Here is a 1,112-nt window from a genome sequence, read left to right as displayed (position 1 = left end):
TGTGCCCATAATGGGCAGGAGTGAAATATGACGGTAGGAAGATGGATATTCAAGTGGCTTGGAGGGTTTGGGAAAGATTTTTATTATAGACATTTTCCAAAGGTCAGGGAAATAGGTGGATCGGAGTGGAGCATCATAGATATAGGTAAGGAATAGAATGGCTTTAATATTAGATTTAAAAAATGTTATATCCTATTCCCATCCACGCTTCTTTTTCCCGAAGTTCTTCCTAACTGTTCAGTCATGACTAATATCCTTAATTCCTGTCACATCAATGCATAATCCCTTATTGTACACTACGATGAATTTCAGAAATATTTTCTTGAAAAATTTTATTACATTATAGCAGTATCTGAAACCTAGCTAAAACCTTTTAACCCTTCTTTTCAGATTTCCCAACCAAATTACTCGTTCCTACGCCACGACAGATCTGATCGCACGGGAGGTAGTGTCGGATTATATATCCATGAAAGTCTTAAGGCCAAAATCCTCCTACAGTCTCCTTCTCATGACTTGGCTCACATGGAATACTTGTTCATGAAAATTTCCTCTATTATCTCTCCTCTGCTATTTGCGGTTACCATTCGACAACTTCTTTGAATCCTCCCTCGTCAATCTGGTTTCCCACTACACCAATATTATTGTCGCCGGAGATTTTAACGTGAATATGCTCTCACAATCTCCTGAAAAACACTTCCTAACTGACCTGCTCTTTTCCTTTAACCTTCATCTTGTTCCTTATTCTCGCACCCATCACACCCAATTTTCCGACACCTGGTTAGTAGACCTTTACATTTGTGACTCCCCCATCAAAATCCTGTCTTCTTCTCAACATCCCGTTCCATTTCCTTCATCACATGATCTGATTCTAATTACATACGACCTACCCGTGAAATCCTTTACGTCCAAAATAGTTTCATACCGCAATTTAAACCTTCACTAATGAATCCCTTCAGCCTGACCTTAATTCTCTCCAATGGGACATCATATATTCCTATAACTCTATTGAATCTATGGCAACCACCCTGGCTCAAACCTGCAATCCACATTTGATATCCATGCTCCTTAGAAAACGATGGATTCCTAATAATTTAAAACTCGACTCATTAAGA

At 38.8% G+C, this 1,112-nt stretch overlaps 1 pseudogene; it reads right to left on the bottom strand.

The window, feature by feature from the left end:
- LOC136796222 (protein singed-like) overlaps positions 1-754 on the bottom strand; it is a 5,665-nt pseudogene extending 4,911 nt beyond the window's left edge.
- Positions 755-1,112: the final 358 nt, after the last annotated feature.

This window comes from Halyomorpha halys, unplaced genomic scaffold, assembly GCF_000696795.3.
Source record: "Halyomorpha halys isolate HHAL.00 unplaced genomic scaffold, Hhal_1.1 Scaffold2655.1, whole genome shotgun sequence".
NCBI classification, from domain to species: domain Eukaryota; kingdom Metazoa; phylum Arthropoda; class Insecta; order Hemiptera; family Pentatomidae; genus Halyomorpha; species Halyomorpha halys.
Note: the sequence above shows the minus strand (reverse complement) of the source record. Positions and strands in the feature narration are given on the sequence as shown.